Consider the following 22883-nt stretch of genomic DNA (forward strand, 5'->3'; position numbering starts at 1 on the left):
TCTGCTTTATTTTACGTTGAGAAATGCCCAAACTAAAGCTTTTGCTTTGAATACATACTGGTGAGCCCAAAATAACCAGACTTGTGAACGTTGTTGTGTATTCATATCATGACAGTAAGCATGGTAACACCTTTAGAGGGGCACCTAAATCTGAGGTGTTGAAGGTGTTAGAAATGGCAAGACTATACGTAGAGTGGTACTACCTCCACTATAATCTCCGCCTACCAGTAATTCCAGCATCAGCTTCCTTTGAAGAACAGTGCTCACAGAAATACATGTTTTCACAAGATGCTGATACAGACATGATTTGGCCACAACAGTTTTTTAAGTGTCCTTGAACACAATGTTAATAGACTTTTAAAAGCCAGTGCATGAGTCTTACACCATCCCTCCTGCTCCTAATTGTGCATGTGTGGTCTGTTGTTCAAGTGATTACACAGAGAAACCAGTTCCTCTTGTTTCTCTCTACACATCAGCTGCTCTCTCCATTCTAATTGTTATTTTGGGTGTGCAAGTGCCTGTTACAAATCCATTTATTCACAGTGAACACTTTGACCAAGACACAGCTCCAGTCCCCCATCTATCCAATATAGGTGTCTACCTATGGATACAATTCCTCATATACTGTTATTTATACTCAATAATACACAGCAAGAAATTCCCATCAACATTCTTTGGCATTGTAGCCTCTAAAGGCTTCCTGGGTCATTGCGCTCCACTAGCTCTTAATCTGTATTCCCATATAGATTTAACATGAGAGCTAAGACGATATCAAGTCTCAGTCACAATGATATTTAAATACTCCACTGGGTACAAAAGTATTGCTGATCCGTTTATTGCTTTGTAATGGCCTACCACAAAAAGACGTTCCTTGGGAAAATAACCATCTTCCCATCCCCCCATTTCAAAATGCGAAAAATCCTGTTTATTTTCCCACTAAACAGATAATCACTGGCACAGTAGTAACATTTCCCTAAACTCTCACACCAGGTCAGAATATACACTTCTATTAATTTTAATTTTTAAAAAATCATACAAGCTCAGATAATGATTTCTTTACTCTTGTATTGCCAATTAAGAGCTGGATCCTCATCTAATATAGGCTGGTCTTTCTTTTTGGGTAGCTATGCCATAATCAGTAAGCCTGATTCCGCACTACTTAGCACTTTCATAGATTCAAATAGTTTGAGGCCAGAAGGGATGAATAGATTATATATCACAGGACATTACATTTTACCCAGTTACCCTTGTATTGAGCCTGGTAACTTAACATTTTTAATATTAATACCGATTAGTATCAATACACATATAAGCCTATACGACAAAATCAATGCAAATTTCTCCCTGGTTTTTCTAATAATTCATGTGATGAATAACTAGCATAGTTTGTTTATTAATTTTTAAGCATGCTTCCACACAGTAAGTATGGATACAAGAGAGTTTTAATAAGTTTATTCTAAGCCTAGAGGATGGCAGATTGTCCAATTCTGATTGTGCTTAAGGATGCCATTTCAAAAGGGTGGGGGGATGTGGAGGCAGCAGACAAGCATACTGGGACACCCCTTTTTCTTCTTCCTATTCCTTTGACAATTAGGAAGCAAGGGAAAGTACACGGGTTGTATGAATTTACCTCTCTTCTGCCTCCCCTCACCAGCGGGAAATGAGAGGCATGCACACAACTGGCGTCCTTTCCCCTCACTCCCTGATTGTCAGGGGAACATGAAGAAGAGCAAGCAGGGTCCCGGTATACTTGGCTGCAGCCCCGCCTTCATCACAGATAGTGCCCTTGGTTGCGGTTGCATGTAGTTCAATCTGTCTGTCTCAGTGGTGGACTGCAAGTCAACAGTAACCTCTATTCTATTGCTCATTTTGCTTCCCACTGCACCCTTCTGTCCTGGGAATGGGCAGGGATTTTTTCTTGATTCTAGAGGGCAATTATTTCTACACCCCAAAGTCGAAAGAAAATTACAAAACTAAAAATCATGACAGACACTTGTTCTGAATGAAAGTAGTGATACAGAACAGATCCACGTTCTTCCAATTAATTTTGACCAGAATGTAGCTCTCCAAAAGTTTTTGGCTTTTTTTTTAACCTTTTTACTTTGGTTTGTCCAGCAAACATCACTAGAGAATGGAAAAAATACCTATGATGTTCAAAAAAGCACACTCAAAACAGTCTCCTAAGCCAGAACCATACACACACGCACATCCCATATCATTTAATAGCACGAGATTAGTATACCCAAGTGCACAGCAAAATACATAACTCAAAACAAAGAAGCACATAAACAAAAATGATTGCAGTAAATGTTTAGCTTTACTAATGGCCAGTGGCCAAGAATGATGAAGGTTACTGCATTGCTCTGGACAGCAAAGTCTGTCCTGCACCCCAGGCTATGTCCAGATTATAGAGATTTGTCAGCAGAAGTTTTTGTCGGAAGATATCTTGCAACAAAACTTCTGTTGACAGACCACATCCAGACAGCAATGCGGATTGAAAGAGTGATCTGCTCTGTCGACAGAAAGCAGCCAGACTGCCCATCCGCTCTACTGGCAAAACAGCCACCCAGAACCATAGCAGACAGGGCCGTAGGTCAGCATGTCCTTCATGGAGCCCTGGCAACACGCTCCCTTAAAGCCTCCCCCGGCCCCCCGGACACCCATTCCCTGCCCCTGGGAGACACAGCTCATTCCAGGGAGCCATGGTGCTACAGCAGTCTGCAGGCTTGCACTGGCCCCACACAGAGGTGCTTCAGCATCTTCTGAACCTTCTAATGGCTGTCCTCCTCTTCCTCATGGAGAATGAGCCTGAGAACACCTGCAAGGACCTCATGACGGCTACAGGATAGTCACACCTGCGCCTGCCCCCCCAGGTGCACAGGTGGATCTGGAGGTACCAGTTCCAACTGGTGGGACCAGCTGCTCATGGGGCAGTGGGATAACCAGCACTGGCTCCAGAACTTCTGAATGTGGAAGGCTAACTTCCTGGAGCTCTGTGCCTGGATTGCTCCCACCTTCTGGAGACAGGACACATGGCTGTGGCCTACTGTCCCCATGGAAAAGCAAGTTATAGTCACCCTCTGGAAGCTTAACACCCCCCAACAGCTACCACTCAGTGGGCAACCAGTTCAGCATGCGGATGTCCACTGTTGCGGCCCTCCTCATGGAGGTAATCGCTCTTGGGCTACAGTCCCTGCACATGGAAGGGGGGGTGTCCCACCCAAGAGGGAACCTCAGGAAGCAGGGTTGGGGGCATGAGGGGTGTGGTTGAGGTTGAGGGGAAGCACCATCCCCAGAGAACTGTGATGTCCTGCCCTCACACAGCCCTGCTGCTGGGGTGGTGTAGCCTCAGAGGGGGGACTCCTGCAGAGCTTGAGGGGCCAAGAGGTAGCTGGAGAACCCCCACCAGGGCCCAGGGACTCCATCCCTCTATCCCTGATGTGTGTGTTCATATCCTCTCCCTCTGCGGGTCGTGACAGCTATCAACTCCATCCTGCTGTGGAGGGTCATCCGTATGGGAGACATGGACGCAGCTGTAGCCAGATTTGCCACCCTGGGGTTCCCAAACTGCATCAGGGCTATCAATGGGACCACATTCCAATTTGTGCCTTGGAGCATAGCGTGGCCAAGTATATCTACTGCAAGGGCTACTTCTCGATGGGGCTGCAGGCCACAGTCAACCAACATAGACAGCTTCTGGACATTTACATCAGGTGGTCAGGATGGGCGCATGATCCCTGTGTGTTCCACAACTCCAGCCTGTGTCAGAATCTAGAGGTGGCCACATTGATCCTCTGCCACAAGCTGGCGGTTGTGGATGAACAGATGCTACTCTGCATTATGCAGGACATGGCCTTACCCCCTCATACTGTGGCTCATGAAACCGTACACCAGCCAGCTGGACCCCAGCCTGGAATTCTTCAGTGCCCGTCTCAACTGGGCCAGGATGTAGGCTGAGTGCATCTTCATCCGCTTCAAGGCATGCTTGTGGTGCTTCCTCATCCACCTGGATGTGGGGGATCCCAATGTCCCCCAAGTTGCGGCAGTGTGTTGTGTCCTGCACAACATTGTGGAAGGAAAGGGGAAGGCCTTCCTCCCAAGGTGTGGGGGTGGCTGCCAGCTGTGAGGGCTGCGCATATGAGCAGCCGGGCACAGCTCCCATCTGCCAAGCCCAACAGGATGGGGTGCAGATCTGGAAGGTCCTGAGGGAGAGCTTCTCCCGTGGCCCTCAGTAAATGTCTCCAGGGCCCCCCCACTAGGGGCCTTGGGCCCACAGCTCTACCCCATCCCCACCTCACTCCTCCCTTCGCCTCCTTGACCCTCCACATCCCCTTCACATGAAGAAGGATGCAGGTGTGGCGAACAATTACGTGGCTTTTACTCAAAAAAAGTGTGCAAAAAATAAACAGTGCAATTCAAAACTATTCACAACAAACCAGAGTGCAGTGAACTATGTACAGTGAACTATGTACTTCCTGTCAACAGAACACGCTTGGGAATCTGGACACACTTAGAAATCTGGATGATCCACAGGTTTTGTCAACAAAACAGCCAATCTCTAGTCTAGACATAGACCCAGTGCCAGGCCTTACGAATTCTGCAAATGAGTAGGGTCCCACCCTACTCTCATTGACTTCAGTGGGAGTTCTGATTTCCACAATAGGAACAGTAGGCCTTCGGAGACTTTGAGTCGCCTGCCCTTTGAAACAAGAAAGGGATGGTCTTGCAACGCATGAGCTTAACATTTCATTAGAACAAATTGCTGTAAAATAATTAGCTTACCACAGATAAAAAATTCTCTCTTAAATAAGAAACCATTCTGGCACTAAAATATCTTAGAAGTGCCAAATGTATAAGAAGCAGGAAGCAGTAGAGCTCCCCAAACTTCAATTTAGCACTGTTCACTGTAAAACTACGTTTACTAGGCTTCCGTTTTGGCTTTTTGCCCTCGCCCCAGGGTGAAAATGCTGGTAATACTTAAATACGTTTGTACACATATGAAACATTTGTTACATTCACATTTGGGCCTGATATTTGAACTTTGCTTGCTGTATACCTCTCTTCTCAAGCAGCGTAAACCCTTTCATCACATTTCTCCCAACATTTTTCTTCCTTGTTCTATGCAATCCCGCCCTGAGTATGAGAGGCAGGGAGGGGTTGTGCTGCAGTTAGAGCTGTCTCTAGAGAAATGGTGGAGGGAGGGGGTAGACTGTGTGTTCTTGATGAGCCCTAGGTGTCTGATGTGCTCAGCCATTTAGCTTTCATACTGGCAAATAAAATGGAGGAGCTGTTTTGCTCCATTTCAGAACTGATTGGCATTTTAATTATTCCCCAGCTGCAAGTGTTAATCAAGCTACAGAACAAGGTGATAATTCACAGCTAGTACAAAACTTCCCACAATGGCTTTTACAAGCACCAGTGTGCACACAGCTTACTTCATTTCTTTTTTCTTCAAAAAAAAAAAAGCGTTATGTTTTAAACTTCTTTTGCAAACAAAATCAGCAGCCAGGAATCCATTCTTAAGAATGAATCTTTGCTTCTTTGTCTCGGAAAGTCTAAGTCACTGATGCTTTAGTTAGAGGGATTGAGACGATCCCCTTTGTACATTACATGCATTTTGACTGGTTTAGAAAGAAGTAAGAGAAATATAAATTTGAGAGGCTAACACCCCTAGTGAGGAAACTATCAGTGAGTTTTGTTCTTTCAATCTTCCCTTACAGGACAGAGGAGCAGTTTCCTCTACTGTATCTTCTAGGTCAGAGGCTAAAGCCTTTTTTATAGAAGATGAAGTGATGAATGCAGCTCTAAAGGTTAAGGTTTTGCATACTTTTATTCACCTTGATGGCATGTGCCCTTTCCATACAAGCCATACAATAAATAACCGCTAAACATTCACTGACTACAAATACTACAAAGGGCACTTGACTTTCTCACAGCTGTGGCAAACAGGAGCTCAGGAAATGTGGGATTTCACAGTACAGCACGTTTTGTGGCACAAACTCCAGGGTACTTCACTTTGTGAAGTGACAGTCAAGTGGAGTCCAGCATCAGGGTTACTAGTGCCACACAGGGCCATGCTCAAAAGCTGAAATCTGAACAAATTGATGGAAATGGGCAGCCAAGTTAAATTCCCTACACAGACCCGCCATTGCAAATAGGGACAGGGGGCGACTCTGAGTAGGGGAATGGAGGGAAGCAGAAGGGTGTGGGGGAGAGGCTGTGAGAGGCTGGAGGGAGAAGATGGCAGCAGGCACAGCCCGGCTGGGGAGGGGAGAGCCAGAGGGCAGGGGAAGGGAGGAGGATGGTGAGAGACATATTGCCAACTCCTCAACCCATGGGGTGAGAAGGGGGGCAAGGATGTGTAAGGGGACAGGAGGGAACAGGGATGCAGAGGTGGGAAGGGGCCATGGGGTGCTGGTGGGAAGTTAGTGGAACTTACAGGAATCAGGAGGCACATAAATATTAATAATAATAATCACTAGGAACATTTTTGAATTTGGAGGCAAGAGGGCATGTAAATAAAATTTTGCCCAGGATGCCAATATGCCTAGTTGTGGCTCTGATCCCCACTGCACCCCAGGCCCCGTTCCTGCTCCACCGCAGGCCACATCCACGCTTGGCTCTCTCGCTTCCACCACTCACCTCTCCTTTACTCCATCCTCATTCCCCCATGAGGTCTGCACCACCCGCCCTGTCTTGGGTCCCTCCCCTGCAAGCCCCCAACCCCCAGTCTGCCCCCCACAAGGAAGGCAGTGAGCAGAAGCTGGCTGGAGTACAAGAGGAACACAAGGTGATGGGACTTTCATAGGGTAAGGGGTAAAAGAGAGGAGGGACGCAATGAGCAGACGGGGGCAGAGGTGGAGGAGAAGAGGCACTCACCAGACACTGGTGGGCCATAGAAGCCTTGGGGAAGAGGCAATGCAAGGAGGGGAAAAAGCAAAGTGCTTGTGGGGCCAGCATGACAAATCAGCACCTGCCAGATTCACCAACGGAGCGGCACAGGAGGCAGTTGCCCTGGGCCCTGGCAATACAAAAGGGCCTGAAGCTCCCAGGCACTTCTGCCAGAGTCCCAACCCCCTTAAATCACTACCAACACCCTACACAGCACAATCTGGCTGGCTTTTAGGGCTGCCTGGGGAGGTGGGAGTGCTGGGTGGCACGGATGGCTCTGGGCAGGAGAGTGGTCCAGGTGGTGCTAAGAGCTGGCTACCCCCAGAAATGTCCCTTCACCCCAAGGTCCCAGCCCTTCTGGGGGTACGGAGCAGGGGCCTGCCCCCCTGCCTTGCTCAGAGGTTCAGTGAGGCTGGCAGCCACACCGTCAGCTGCTGGGCCAGGGAAGGCCACTGCTTACCGGGGAAGGAATTAGACTCCCTGCCTCTCCTCAGCATTTCCTACTTGTTAGCTCAGATGGCTCCAAGCTCAGTGTATTGGCATCTGCAAATCCCTTTTTTATGCACCTCACTTTCCCTGGTGCAGTGTACAGGAAACACAGGCACATATCTCAGGGCACCTGAAAGTTAGGTGCTGCAATGCTCAATCCAAGTACCCTTTGTGAATCTCATCCTTAGGGACTTAAGATCCTAAATCCCATTGTTTCCAAAGTTCCTTTAAGTATTTGTGAAATTTTACCCATGATCTATTTGTCCCAGACCCTCAAAAGCACCTAAGTCTCTTGGAAATCTGTGGAAGTTACACACCTACCTCCCCAGGATGTGTGTGCGTATTAAAGCTTGTGAGGTGCGTTCAGATACTACCTTAATGGTGGCTAAGTGCCATAGATAGATATCACTCCATTATACTTTCTCTAATACATAGCTGGAATGGAGAATCACATCCATCATCTCTGTAGAAGCAAGTTAAAAAATACCCAGGCATTTTTGTTAACTATTTCAAAAAACCTAGATCCTTCACACAACCATTTTAAACATATTTTGGTTGGGTTTGTTTTGGAATTGCACATGTGCATGATGATTTATCCTCTATACACTCAGCCAACTAGCTGCCTAGGGAGCCTGTAGGGCGTAAAACACATTGAAATTAAAGAGTAAATTAGAGTCTTGTATTTTCTCAGTAACTGCTGTCTAAATCCTTAGGAGAGTTTGGGTGTGGTGGCTGTCTGGAAGGGTCTATGTGGACTCACATTTGTTTGGCTAAAGCATTGCACCATCTGTATTGCATGGACAGGATTTTTTCCATTTAAACTACTAGATGCAGTTATTCTGAAAAAAAAATCATATACAGTATCCTAATACTTAAATCCATGTCAGTGTAATCATACAAAAACCTATGGCTGGGTGCATTTCTCCAGTTTAGATAAACACCTTTGATTGCCTTTATCTAACTTCCTTCTACCACTGGTCCAAAGAATCTCATCTCCACACTCTTCCATTAAACATACTCATTGGATGCAAATGTTCTTTCATTTTAAAAACTTTTTCTTTGTAAGTGTGGGTAAAGCAAGAAAGGCTCAGTCGACTTTTACGGCATTTTTTGATCAGCAGTTCAACAAGGAAGCTGATATACATGAATGAGTGACTGACTGAGCTAGGCTATGAGCTGAGCACATGGAGAGTACATTGTCATTTGGAATCTAGGCAGAATTTCCTCTACAGTGTATTTAATTCTAAAATCTATGGAAATGGTTAACAAAAACAACAACAAACAAAAACCAAGAAAGGTCTGAGCCAGTGTGTGATTTTTGATGGAAACTGGGGGCACAATTTCTAGGGTTGTATCTCCCTCTAGATCAGAGATCTGCAACCTGTGGCTCTGGAGCCCCATGGGCTCTTTAAGGACTTCTTTGTGGCTCCCAGTGCTATAACTGCAAAGTAAAAAAAAAACAAAAAACTTCTTGATTATTTTTGATAAACTGTGAATGTCTAAAAGCCCAACAATGTACAACTCATATCTACACAGCAAATAACATGTGATCTCCAAATTTTGGATAACTCCCCCTTTAATATGGGCAGTGCATTGTGGGATATGATACTGTATCTGTGTTTTGATCGTGACTTATTCACTTGCATTGTGGTTCTTGAATTATTGAGTTTTTTGTGAAATTCAAAAAAAATAAATAAAAAAGTCTCTTCTTGCTATTTTGGTTACCAACCCCTGCCCTAGGTGTCCAGAATTTGTTACTCTTGGTTCCCTTTGAATGCTGATCCTGAACATTTCTGACCCATTAATGTTTAAGTTATTTAAATAATAGTCAATAATATATGTATGTAAGGTTGTCCCTAGGGAGGAGAGGGGAACATGGCAAGTGTATCAGGACTCACCTTAACATTTTTTGTACAGATGAAATATGGTTACAGTATCAGAGAGGTAGCCGAGTTAATCTGTCTCTTCAAAAACAGGAAGAAGTCCTGTGGCACCTTCTTGACTAACAGATATTTTGGAGCATAAGCTTTGTGGGCATCTGACGAAGTGGATCTTTGCCCACAAAAGCTTATGCTCCAAAATATCTGTTAGTCTACAAGGTGCCACAGGACTTCTCGTTGTTTATGGTTACAGTGAACTTCAAGGGCAACTGCTGGTTATATTGATAATGCCCAGCTACATACTTCTAATGCTGTTATCCTGTAGCTCTTTTTTATAATTACAAAAAGCAGTCAAGTAGCACTTTAAAGACTAGCAAAATAGTTTATTAGGTGAGCTTTCATGGGACAGACCCACTTCTTCAGACCATAGCCAGACCAGAACAGACTCAATATTGAGTCTGTTGTGGTATGGCTATGGTCTGAAGAAGTGGGTCTGTCCCACGAAAACTCACCTAATAAACTATTTTGCTAGTCTTTAAAGTGCTACTTGACTGCTTTTTGTTTTGATAGTGTATAGACTAGCACGGCTCCCTCTCTGTTACTATTTTATAATTACAGTGTTCATGTAATTATAAAAAAAGCTAACTGATCATGATGCGTGTCATGCCACTTTCATTCTGAAATCTATCTTCTGGAACTGCCTTGCAGCAAACTCCGCTAACAGATCATGGTAGTCCTGGTTTGATGCTATTTCCTTCTGAAAGGACAGAATGTCAAGGCCACCCACCCTCTCTCAAGGCTGTAGGTAGTTCTTAACAACCTTTAATCTGGAAAAATATTACTTCTCTGAAGCCATTTGGACTGGGATTGTCAACATAATCCTATATGCTATTGCTGTTTGGGAAGGCACCACTGAGCGATTTAAGAAGCTGAAGGGGAAGACTTGCCCCCTCAGGGATGAATTCGTAGCAATACTCTGTTTTTTCCATTTGTCTCTCTGCTTGCCAGTGCTAGCCATTGTATACTAGCTGGGGGTAATGGCATGTTGCAGTGCAAAGGTGGGCACACTGGCCCTGGAGTTGGAGCAGAGTACAGGCACGAGGAATGCACAGGTCTAGGGTGCACTGGAAGAGCTGGGTGGTGCTGTCTTCTTCACCTGAAACTCCCATCTGTCTCCCCTCCCCACTTACTTCCCTTCCCACAATCTCCTTGCCCCACACCATTCTGCCTCTAATTTCTCCATGCCTCTGACACCAAATACTGGTCCCTGCCCAGGAAGCAGTCGCTTGCCTAGTTCATTCTCTCCCAAACAGATTACATTCTCTCCAAAATCGAATTGTCAGCACGCGACTCACTAAATGTTGCACCCTCCAGGCACCTCTTGCAAGATTCCTTCTGTCTAATGGGGTTGTGACTTACGTTAAGTGACGGCAGGACGAATTTACACCATCTCTCTCAACGAAATCTCTGTTATTTCCTCCAGACATGATACCTCATTCTCTTTTTAACAGACTGGGGGCAGGGGAGATGGGAACACAGGTTTGGGCAGCGGCATGTAATTCAGGGGTCCTCTGGATCCCTAGTGCTACTCTGTATCTCCAGGAGGCAGACTTCCAACAATCAGAGTAACCATTCAGATTTTAAGGCACTTGGAAAAGTTGAGTTGTAAAACTCATAAAGTGGTAGGAACTGTGATGTTTTTCTGTAATTTGCCAGCCCTGGTGGGTGGTGGTGGAGCTGTGGGTCCTAATACCATGGGGAAAGGAACCCCAAGGCTGGATCATGCTGCTAGAGATCTGACAAGGCAAGGAGGACCCTGAGTCTGGGGGTGATAAGGGCTGGGCCCCGTGGCCTGCAGCCTCGTTGCAACGACTCTCCGCACATCCAGTGCTGGGAGAGGGGAGAAAGGGCAGTGGAAGCAGAAGGTGTGGAGCACTGGGGAACACTGGTTTTGGGCTATGGATGAGGGGCCCTGATGGAGACTGTCTGCTGGCACTCATCTGTGATAAATAGTCACCCTGGACTGGTGGAGGAACCCCCTGTCGGAAAGGGGAAGGATCTGTCCTTCCAAGACAGAAGCCTGGAAGGTTGGGGCGGGGCAGGTCAGGGCAGGCTGTCTGCTGGAGTGGCACTAGTGAGGTGGAGGAGCTCTAGAGAACCTGCGGCAGCCGGCAGGCAACCACAGCAGCCGGAAGAAGAACAAACTGCAACAGAATGGATCAAGCCTGGCGGGACTGCAGGCAAAATAACGAAGTAAATTCTGTGGGGATGAAGTGTGGGACCAATCTCTGATTCTGGTACCAGCCTCTCCCTTCTCTGCATGTCCCTGAGGCACAGCCCCCCTGACCCCAGAACCTGGGACAATTGCTCCACCTATGAATGGGAAAGCTCAATATGTATGCAAGGATGTCATGATATCAAGGAATCACTGTAATCGTACTGTCATTTGAATGTGTGTTTTATGCATCACTGGTCAGCCTGCACCACATACCTAACCAGCGCCTGCTTAAAGATTCTAACATAATGAAACATGCAAAATCACAAATGAGCAAACCATTTCTTTCTCAGAACATCAGTTCCTTAGTGCGACTGCAGGCCCTCTGACGGGCGGTGGGGAGTGGAAAGCTGCAGTTACGCCTGGGGCCCTGCATTTAAAGGGGCCCAGAGCCACCACAATAATAGTGGCAGCAGCTGGCACTCCGGGCCCCTTTGAAATGCCACAGAGCGCTCTGCGACTGCTCCACATGCAGCGTGGGGGAGCCCAAGGCTGAGTGCCCTAAGCCCCACCCCTTCTGCCTTGGCCCCACCCCTTCTCCCACCTTGCTCCTGGGCCCACAGCAGCTGCTGGTGCCACTGTGCATCTGACTTCTGCTCTCTCACAGAAGTGGATACGTGACAATGAAGCGCTCTTTTTCAACAGCCTCGGCACTTCCAGATACGGCATTAAAAGTTCTGCTTACATAGGACGACAGGGGAAGAATAGCTGTCGACTGAGTCTACGTGGTGCTTCATATTCCATGTACAGTACGGAGCTTGGACCTATGCATGCAGCAGGGCTGACAGCCACTATGAAACCCTGAGCAAGGTGTGGGGGAGGCAGCTCTGTGCCCCAGAAGGGGCAGGGCCTAGGACAGTCATCCTTCAGCGTCTGCCAGACCGTGGCACTGGCCCTCCCTCCCCAGCTCCCTTGCAGCCATGTGCAGCAATGCAGCAGCACTTCAGAGGAGCCCAGAGTTCCAGCCAACGATGGGCAACTGCCTCCTTTCCTCCCCCTTTCGTTGGGCCTCCATGCACATTCCTTGAATGGCAAGCTGTGCACAGCCCTCTGGGAAGTGGTAGAGTGTGGCCACTAGATCTTCAGGTACGTACATCCAATGGCTACAACCTTTTGTGCCAGCAGTGTATTCTGAAAGGTTGGAATATGACCTTGAGAGGGCTATATGACTGCTGCATTGCTTAAATACAAAGATAGACCTACCTCACTGAACTGGAAGGGACCTTCAGAGATCATGGAATCCAGTCCCCTACCCTCACAGCAGGATCCATCACCATCCCAGCAGATTTTTTTTAATCTATTTGCCCCAAAATCCCTGACTGCACCCCCAAGGGCTGAGCTCACAACCCTGGGTTTAGCAAGCCAATACTAAAACCACTGAGCTATCCCTCCCTTCTTGGTCCAAGGGCATGGCTCCCACGCACAAAGCCTGTTTGTTAGTATTGGTACAACTGAGTGAAGCAGGATATGAATTACACCTGTGTTATTTTTTCCCCCAGTGAAACCAAGAATCAATGAAAATCTCTCACAAAAGCTCATTCAGATGGTGTCCTGTCTGATTTATCCATCCAGTAAGACTCTTAATGAGCTTCTGGAAATTCAGCTTTCAACCCAACCTTTCTGAGATTCACGCATCATGACTTTAGAATCCAAAGGCATCATGAGCTAAGCAAAGGTGTGTCCATTTATTTTACAGCACTGGGGATTTTCTAAGTTTTTTCAGGACATTAATTAAAGGAAATTTCATTTATATATTCATTGGAGCTGGGCGGTCCAGTTCCTCAGTATAGCTATGTTTCAACACTAGCTGATGATTTGGCCCTAAATTCTTGAGAATAAAAGCTGCAGAAGACAACCCTAGGCCACCTCTTCCATCCTCTCTGGAAAAACAAGAAGAAGGAATCAAACACAAGTGGAATATAAAACATTTGCACCCTTCTTCCAGTTCCACCAAAACTCATGCAGGTCACACTACACAGGTTTTCTAGATTCAAAACTGTTCTGGGATGATCAAGGGCTAGAAAGGTATAGCCACCATGTAGTCTTCCAGACTCAGCTATGTCATGCTTTGTTCAGATAATTATTCTGCCTGACCTGATTGCTGAGTGTCAAGACCATTGCCATGAACAGGATCCCCACATTAATTCTGTTTTCAATTCACCGTTGGTTGATGGATATGCTTGAGGCAGCAGTTGGTGGCACTAAGCTAAACACCATTCTGCCTCAAAATCTTGAATACACTGATAACAATGTCTTGTTAGCTTGGGTTGGTGAACTGTTGCAGCTGATGGCCAACTTAGTTAGGAAAGAAGCAACACACACTGGTGTTTGGATCTTGAGCCAGATAAAACTAAATACTTAGCCATTCCCAGTAAACAGCCTCCAGCTGATTACAGCCAGCTCAATAGTAACTAGCCCTGATAAAATATCAAGTAGGTGGCAGCTTTTAAATACTAGGGCCGAGTCAAGACAGGACTGGAGAATATTCGAAAGATGTAGATGCTCATGTAACGCACCTGTTGCCATATTTCAGTTCCTTCGGCACTCTTTTTCAGTGCCTTGTGACATCAGGCTTGGCACAAAGCTATGGATATATATATACAGCCACAGTTATACAGCTCTATTGTATGGAAGCGAAACATGGGCACAGAGTGAGGCTGAAGAACAGCCAACTGATGGTTTCAGTTCTCATGTCTCCATCAATTGCTTCACATCAAGTGATAGAATGAGATCAGAAAGAACGATATCTGAAGTCGAACCCAGCAACTGCTTCCACCCACATCAATTCAGTTTTGGCAGCCTTCTCACTATGGATTCATAAGAATGGAAGAGCAGCAAATTCTGAAGCTTGTGCCATGGGACACTGCTACACAGCTGATGATCACATGGGTGCCAAAAGGTCTGGTGATGTGAATATACAGTTAATATTGTCATAGGCGCCTTGCCAGATACTGATCTGAGTAACACTCAATTTGCAATGTGGTCAAATCTCTATGGATTTTCCATGGTGACATTGAGGAGGAAGAATTCTGTTAAAATATCAGCACTGCTATCTGCTCATTTCCAAGCCAACAGTAGGAATTCATCCGCAAAATACAACATGCTGTTTTGAAAAGAAATTTTTCTTCTTTGGAAGAGGTAGAAATGGATCAATGAATAAAACCAGATCCTAACCAACCAAGGTACTGGAATGAGCATTGAAAGACAGAGAATAGGAGCCTCAGGGAGCTGAGAAAGCAGCAATTCAATGACAAAAAAGGAAAAATCTATACATGAGGAAGCCTTCAAAGAAGTACCCATTGTCTCTTCCATTAAATAGGGAAATGCATGCAGTCTTCCCCTGAATATTAGGTGAATTTAGGCAAGATCAGGAGATCCCTGTGCAGGTTCTGTACCCTATGGTTATAGATATTTAATAAGTATGGCACAGGTATAAGTTAAGACAGTGACACAATAAACCAAAAAGCCTCAAGACCTGTAAGGCAATTGCTTACCTAAACCATTCAAAGCATAAGGCCCAAAAATGCCTTACAAGGAAGAACCCTTGATCATACTGTAGCACGTACAACAAGTGTCACTCCTGACAAGTTGCCACAAGATGCCAGTTGTTACCAGCTTTTGATCATTTCAGTTAGGAACATTCATGGATACCACCAGTCCCCACGAATGCTAGGGTAACTAATTGCCCTACATGCTAATAAACTGGAGGTAAAAGACTTAGTCACCCGCAGGAGAAGGGCACCCCAACACAGGTAGAGTGAGCAATCACAGCTAAGGAAAATGGGTTAATTTCTCAAATGAATATACATTAGGCAGTGTGGTTATCAGCATAGAATATTATAAAAGTTTCATCCCAGCCTGTGCACCTTAGGAGATGCCAGGATGAGGACCACTGTTAATGAAGAGGATGGTGAGGATAAGAATGACGAACATCATGGACTTTTCCACAAGGGCCGGGGTGAATACACAACTGATGTGGATGCCTAATATCTTAACTATTCTTCGTTGTTTTTATTGACTTAGCTGGATCAGAGCGTTTGTGATTTTGCTAATTGTGCAAATAAAAGTATTGCAAATTTCCGAACTGTGAGAGTCTCCCCCATGCACACAGTGAGGCCAACAGCCATCACAGGGAGGGCCAAGGGCAAAAGGGGTGGGACTTAGGGCAGTCAGCCCTGGGCTTCCCACACACTCCCTCAGAGTCATGGTGGAGCAGCAACACAGCACTCCGTGGCGTTTCAAAAGGGCCCAGAGCTCCAGCTGACATCGCTGCTATGTCAGCATCAGTGGCTGGAGCGCCAGACCCCTTTGAAATGCTGGGCTCCAGGGCAACTTCCTCTTTGTCCCTGTAGCGAGCCACTGTGGCCTTCCCCAGACTCAGAGGTGGAGGAGGCTGCTCAGAGGCCCTCGTGGGCGGGCCTGAGCAAGAACACCGGTGCCCCACCCCTCAGAAGGCGGGGCCTAAAGCCAGAGGGGGCAGGGGCCCATTACCTGCTGGGCCGCTGTGCTGGGAGGAGGCTCCTGCTCGGGCTCCTCTGCCGCCCAGCCTGTCAGCGAGAGCTACCCCCCAGCTGGCCAGATCAGCCTGGGCAGCTACAGATACAGATGCCCCAGGGGACCTATCCGGCCTTCCCAGATTTACCAGGACTCCCACGCCGGTGGAGGGCCCCCTCCCCAGAGGGACCACCCGGCCCAGACAGACAGCCTGGGCCTAGCCACCCAGAGGCCCTGGAAGCAGCCGACTCTGGAGTTCGGCCGGACCCCTGCAGTGCAGAGGCCCCCAATTGCCTTGGACCCACCGTGCTGCCGCCGCCAGACTACCCCAACAACGTGGAGATGTCAGACTGGCTGGAACCCCAAAGGCAGGTGACTTCGAGGGGACCTACCTGCCAGGACCCACCAACCAGGCTGACTGGGACCCCACCCAGATGGAGGTGGACGTAGGAAGTGGCCCGGGGAACGCTTCACCGGAACCCACGATGGTGTGTTGTGGCCTGGATCCCCACTGCCACGGTCGGGTGTAAGCGATCCATAGGGCCCCGGGCCAGGTAGCAGTGGAGTGGGAGGGCCTGCGACCCCCTACCCCCTCCTTGGCAGGGTAAACCCTTGCCGTGCTAAAGCCAACCCCGCGTAGGAAACAGCCAACTCTGTGTACCTGCTGCCCCGCCCTGAACTAAGGGCTGGGCTTTCTCCCAAGCTCTGTGTAACTGCTGCCCCGCCGTGAACTGAGGGCTGGGCTTTTCCCCCAAACTCTGTGTAACTGCTGCCCCGCCGTGAACTGAGGGCTGGGCTTTTCCCCCAAACACTGTGTAACTGCAGACTTACCTGTTGCCCCACCCTGCCGCAAGTGCTGAGGCCATCCGAACTACTTGCGGGCTGCCTGCTGCCTTGCTCTGAGGAAAGGACGAGCCTTCAGTGCTGCCCCGTCCGGGCCAGAGGCAGCCTCCCCAGCTGGGGCCAACCGCCAGCCGGTCCCTTAAGGGAGACTAAGCCCAAGTTCCGCTAGGACCGTGGGCAAGCTGTGGTAGCCTGTGCCACCCCGTGGGGGGCGCTATCATAGCACGGGCTTCTACAGTTCCCCCGCCCCCACCCCCACATCGGTGGGCCCATGTGCACGTTGGTGTTTTTTAACTGAGAATAATTCTCTGTCTGACCTTGAGACAGCCCCCTGCCAAACCACAAAGTCAACATGGGAAATTCTAATCAATCAATCAATAGATCAAGCAACAGCTCCCATCAGAAACATGGCACATGTATCCAGCGTTTGTTTTTGCAATTCCCAGCTCAGCATGGAAAGTGAATCTGCCAGAAGTATTTGCAATACAACATGGAACAAACTATGTCACAGGCCAATTTTTTTTTATTAAAAATAAAGTGCTTGATGGATTTCTCAACATATGCTTTCAAACTGGCTAATCAACAACTAAGAGATATTCACAATTAGGAAACACTAGCAGATGTTAATTATCCAGTCACTGCAGGCTTATTCTCCACTGCCTTGCAGGTTGAGCCAGATTCTTCATCCCAATACTGCTCTTTCCATGGTTGCATAGGGTACACATAGCTGTCCTACCTTGTGTCAGCATCTACATGAATGTAAGGTCAAGCAAAATCTGTCTTTACTTTAAAAAAGAGGGAAATTTAAAAGGAAAAGAAAGCTTTATTTCCACATCATTACACACAAGTATGTACAAAGTTTGGGAAAACTAAAGTCTAAGGTCCCAGTCCAATAAAATCTTAGCCCATTAGCTTACACTGTTGTGTAACTCACGAGTGCAGAAAACAACCAGTGCCCTATGCCTGTTTCAAGCTCTGTATTTAGTGCACATTTATAATTCCAAAACAAAAATATGTCAATTTCCTGGCAAAGTAGACTGCAGCTCCCAGATTTTTTTCCTTGGCTTTCTTTCTCAGCTCAAAAATAGACACTCTTTTTTTTTAATTTAAGTTGCCTGCTAGATCTTATGACAGATAGGGAGCCCTTTACCCTTTGCTGTATGTTTTACCTGATTACAGCATGCTAACTTTTATGTATTATGAACAGTTCAATTGACTTAATAGGATTACATACAAACAGGGGTGAAACAAATTTACAAAATTACAGTATGGTACAGGAGAAGAAGATAGTTAAAGATTTCCTAGTGTTTGCTAAGAAGCTTGGGCCCTCTGTTTTCTCCCCCTTAGAGGTTTGACTTGATTTGTCAGTTTGGAACTGGCTACTGGATTTCATATATATGTTATTTGTTGGGTAGACAAGAAACACCAAGATTAGTGTTGTAGGGCCTGACTTGACCTCTAGTGACGTACAAAAAAAAGTGAATAGCCTTCTAACATGGAAATTGGCACGCTCAAGAATATCATTCACCAGTTTATCCCAAAAGACAATAATTAAGGGGAGTTGGGCATTATTTCTTCTTCAGTCTTGGTGCATCACACAATGGAGTCAGACAAAATTTCAGACCAGTAAATAAATAACTAGTCACTGACCACAAAAGAAAAAAACAAAATGATGTCAGGTAGCTCTGGGAGTAGAAAGGGTTTTGTCATGTAACAAAAATCAAAGAAGACACGGCATGCAAAAGATGAACAAGAAAAGCAAAATAATAAAGGAAACACACAATGCTCTATGGAGGGGAGCAGCAAAATGGAATCTTCAAAATAATAATATAAAGGACACTGGTGAAAACACTGGGACCCTCAGGGGTTCTGAAACAAAATAAAACACAGACCTACCAAAATTTTAGAGTGTAAAAGTAAACATAAGAAGGTACTGATTTTTCCTCTTAGCTCTGGTCTTTCTGCCAAGACTGAAAATAAAAAGCCCTCCAGAGTTAGTAATCACAGGCAACAGATTAGAGAGACAGAGCTTCAAAATCAACAGGCTATTAGACATTATGGCCTTACATGGACTAACAATATACAAGTGTTGCACATCAGTGAAATTCATATGCAGTATGTGAGATTCTGTGAAAAGCATCTAGGTGTATTTGAATGACAGGCAGAAAGACATACACTATGTTCAGTAACTCTTAAAATGATAACTGATGCTCAATTAATTCATAACTATAATTAACTGCATACTTTTTCATTCACTATAGCCTGAAGAGAGAGTGAAATTTTACAAATTGTAATTCAGGAAATTAAACTACTCAAATAATTCATGTAATAATTCATGTAATTCTTCAGCTAAATAATTCTTGGACTGCAAACTGTGAGTTATTCATTTTGAATATATACAAATTGAAATTTCATGTTGTTTTGGGTGGTTAAATAAGTCTTGGTATTATTTCTGTCCCTAATTGGATAGCTTATATAAATAATATAGCGTGAAATCTGAATTGAGAGTTTTATAGTAGACTAGACAAACCAAAGTTTGCTTTGTAGCAAAAAAGTCAAGCTAATAAACTACTTGACATAAATGGTTGGCTAGTAAATTTTAAGCACTTCAATTAATATGAAAAAGTAAAAGGGCAATAATGAGGACCAAACTAAAATTCACCATCCTCATCTCAGAACTGTATTTTTTCTGTTAATTTCTGATATTCAGTGTGAAGAAAAAAATTGTTCAAATTCTCTTAAAGGAATGAAAAAGTAAAATCATGCAACACAAATGAAGGACCTAGAAATCCAGCACAGCCCTGCCAAATATTCCAGCATTTCATCTGAATTCTTCTCCACATTTTGTTTAGTATCTTGGCAGGACACTAAGCAGCAGAGCTTCAGGTACAGGTTAAGTCCGAATAATGTAATTTTGATCCCTCTGTCATTAGAACAAATATAGGTCAGCATACCACCTTGGTGAGAACACAACAGAACTCAAAATTGAGGGAGGGAAATGGGATCCTTGGTGTAGTGATTAAGTCAATTACTTTATTCAAGGGGAAAGAAAAGAAGGTTGGTTCCCTTTTGTATATACTTAGCATGTGCACCAAGGACCCAGAAAGTGAGGTGTTCACATACAGTCCACCCAAGGCAATAACAGAAAGCTACGTGGAGGAGGTGTCTAGTTAGAAGATAATCTTATCTCATCACTAGTGATAAATCACTGCTCTCCCTCCGCTTCTCTTGCAGCTCCAGCTACTTGAAATTTATCTAAGCATCTCAAATCCAGAGTGCTGTCTCCAGAAACTGCTCAATGAGTTTCACAGGTTAAATGCCTTAATTTAATAAATCCCAGCAAGAGCAAGATACAAGAGCATATCAGGGTGTTCCTACAAAATTAAGGTTGCCTCATATCTGTTTTTTGACCAGAACATCTAGTCAAAAAGGGACCCTGAATGGGCCAATAGAAATCCGGTCAGCAGCACAGTGAGGCTGAGCCCGTCTCCCAGCCTGCCTTTGCAGCTGCACCTTAAATCCCTCTCAGAGCCTGCATCCCTCAGACTTCCTGCACTCCAATGCCCTGCCCACAGACCCCTCTCCCTTTCGATCGAATTGGCCAGTGATCGAAAGATCCACTGCCATGAGGACGGCTCCTTCAAAAAAAGGGCCCACAGAGCATCTACACATGCATTTTTCTGAAAGAAGCTTTCAGAAGGAGGTGCTCATCCTGATCCAGAAGCAGAAGAGGGCTTCTGGAAGAAGAGCGGCATTCTTTCAATATCAGATCAAAAGTCTGCATTTCGTGCATGGACACTCTGCGTGATCTTTTGAAAAAGGGCCTGATTTTTCTGAAAGACCTTGCTCGTGTAGACATGGCCTGTTAGCAAAATTTGACCCCTTAACTGTAATGGACCAAGTCAGAATTAAGTACTGTAGACCTAGATAGGTCTGAACGAGCTGTGCTTATTACAGGATCAGAGACAGGGACAGTGGTGGCTTTTCCTGAACCTATCACTGCAAATGGCAGGTGGCTATATGCTGAGAATAGACACTCTGGGGCAGATCCTCAGTTTCTGAGAATTTTATACTTCAAAATAAGATTCCAGAAATATCCAGTCTGATCAGTCATTTCCCATCAATCATAAAATATTACCTATGTGGCCAGATGTAGCTAGGCTGATTTACACCGCCAAGAGGCTGGCTATAGCAGATAAATATGTTTTGGAAAAGACTTTCATTAAAGAGGAGAACAGTAAATACGCAAGCTTATGCCATGAGGTTCACTGACTATCCTTTCGCTGTCTTAACATTCCAAGGGATAATTCTGTCCATGCCTGTATTTAATACTAACATTACTTTAGATTTTTCAAAGTAGCAGTTATGAGTCTATGAATAAATATTCTTTTAAGTAAATACTAACTTTTTAATTATATTGTAAGTCAATTACCTTTATTATATTCAGTGCCTAAAACCCTACTGCCACTTGCACCAAGTATCTCTGGTCTCTGGTCTCTGATTCTTCAACTGTTAAAAATATACAAACAAGATTAGGGAAATATTTATTTTGAAATTATGAAAATATTTCCGTACATGTGAAAAAATAATTAACAAGTCACAATTCATTTCAATATAATTGGCTATTTATGTGATCTGATTCATAAACACTTCAGATGAAAAATAATGTTTCAATAGGGAGAGAAAAACAATCTACTTTGAAAACATTAAGTACTGCACAGGGTGTAAACACAACAATCAGAACTATCTGCTCTTCTTGAAGGGATTGCTGTTCCTGCTTTGCTTATTAAAATGTGAATCACTAGCTATTGTAATTTTCTGTCATGTGCTGAGTTTCAGCCTTTGATGATAGCTGGATCATTTCACTGCACTACAGCAACTGAACAGCTAGAAAGTTACCAATGAACGGGAATATTAAACTTCTTTAACATGTCAGGAAACTCTTTTAAGTGTCCAACAACCCTATCACTTCTCTGACAGACTGTATAACACACATGCTGTTCAAATATATATCAGATTAACATGGGGATCACTGGACAGAGCAGAGGATGTTTATATTGGCTTCTTACCATCATTTTTCTAATTTTAATTAGAAAAAGGAAGAAAACAAAACAGCTGTGCTTCATCCCTCTTTATGCTTGGTGTTATAACTTCCTATATGGCATGTTTACAAAACACATAGTCAAAGTAATTCAGATCCTAGGTTTTCCCTAAAACTCAAGTCTCTTAGGATTAAATAAGGGAGAGCAAAATGCAGAAAAAGCGTTTATGCAACATTTAACACAAGATGGATGATTCTGAAGACAAAAGATATATCACAGTTTACAACAGCTGAACATTTTTGCCTTCAGGAGAACAAATCTATAATCACTAGAAGTGGTAACTCTTGATACACACACACAAGTAAGTGAGAAAAATATGCCTAAACTTTTATTTAAAAGTAAGAGTATAAGCACTCCCACTCTAATGCCCATCTCCTTTTAAAATATTTTCAGACTTTTCAGAGACCTATTTTACACTCTGGGTGATTTAGCAATGAAAAGGTTAATTTAGTCGTCAGGAATCTCATCTTTTCAGACCTGTAGTACATTAGACAAAAACAGATCCCTATGAAACATTAGCCATATAGATACACAAGCTTTCCATGCAATTTATTTTTGTTTTCACACAATAATGTACGAAAAGTTTCACTCCACACTTCCATTGCAATGACAGTGATACATGTGAATTTGACAGACCCATATCTTATTGGAACTGAGAATATGAATGCCATACTGAGTCAGACCAAAGATCCACATGGCTCAGTACTCTGTTTTGCGACACAGGCCAATGCCAGATGCTTCAGAGTAAATGACCAGGACAGATAATCATCAAGTGATCCATCCCATGTCACCCACTCCCAAATTCTGGCAAACAGAAGCTACGGACACCATACCGGCCCGTTGATGGAACTACCCTACATAAAGATATCTAATTATTTTTTGAACCCTGTTAGTGTCTTGACCTTCAAA

General features: G+C 44.9%; 1 long non-coding RNA gene across 2 annotated transcripts in view; it reads right to left on the minus strand.

The window, feature by feature from the left end:
- LOC142018695 (uncharacterized) overlaps positions 1–22883 on the minus strand; it is a 54822-nt gene that overhangs the window by 15083 nt on the left and 16856 nt on the right. The window contains exons 2-3 of one of the 2 annotated variants that reach the window (XR_012646886.1): positions 21305–21381; positions 17591–17621 (exon numbers count right to left, since the gene is read on the minus strand). The exons of the other annotated variant lie outside the window; for it this stretch is intronic. This is a non-coding gene — a long non-coding RNA (uncharacterized LOC142018695). Of the gene's footprint in view, positions 1–17590; positions 17622–21304; positions 21382–22883 lie in introns of those variants that run through there. 2 annotated transcript variants of the gene reach the window in all.

This window comes from Carettochelys insculpta, chromosome 10 (assembly GCF_033958435.1).
Source record: "Carettochelys insculpta isolate YL-2023 chromosome 10, ASM3395843v1, whole genome shotgun sequence".
Taxonomy (NCBI): Eukaryota; Metazoa; Chordata; order Testudines; family Carettochelyidae; genus Carettochelys; species Carettochelys insculpta.